We start from the raw sequence: 424 nt of genomic DNA on the forward strand, positions 1-424 counted from the left end.
CTTGGATTTCATTATTGACGAAGTCACCGTCAACGAGGAGGAAAAATACACACTCGAAAAAAGTTTGTCTTAAATATTTTCTCTTGTACTTTAAAAAAAAATAAACCACGTAAATAAAGAAAAGAAAGCGTTTCGTCCCTGCGCTCAGCACGGAGCCTAAAATAGCGTCGCCTCCTCGCCTCTATCGGTTCATTATGATACAGATACTCTGATAGGATCTCTATAGGAACTCTACGATACATATAATTTGCCTTCTCTAGATTTCTTTTATACATTTTTTTAATGCTCAGCATTCCCACTGAGCCATAAAGACCGACCGATTAAAGGCTGGCTGGTTTTACTGAGTAGTGCGACAAGAGGGGGGGGGGGGTCTTGTGGAGGCCCGGTATCGGATTGCCATTACAGGGTTGTCACGACAGATGGC

This window comes from Brachionichthys hirsutus, chromosome 16 (assembly GCF_040956055.1).
Source record: "Brachionichthys hirsutus isolate HB-005 chromosome 16, CSIRO-AGI_Bhir_v1, whole genome shotgun sequence".
NCBI classification, from domain to species: domain Eukaryota; kingdom Metazoa; phylum Chordata; class Actinopteri; order Lophiiformes; family Brachionichthyidae; genus Brachionichthys; species Brachionichthys hirsutus.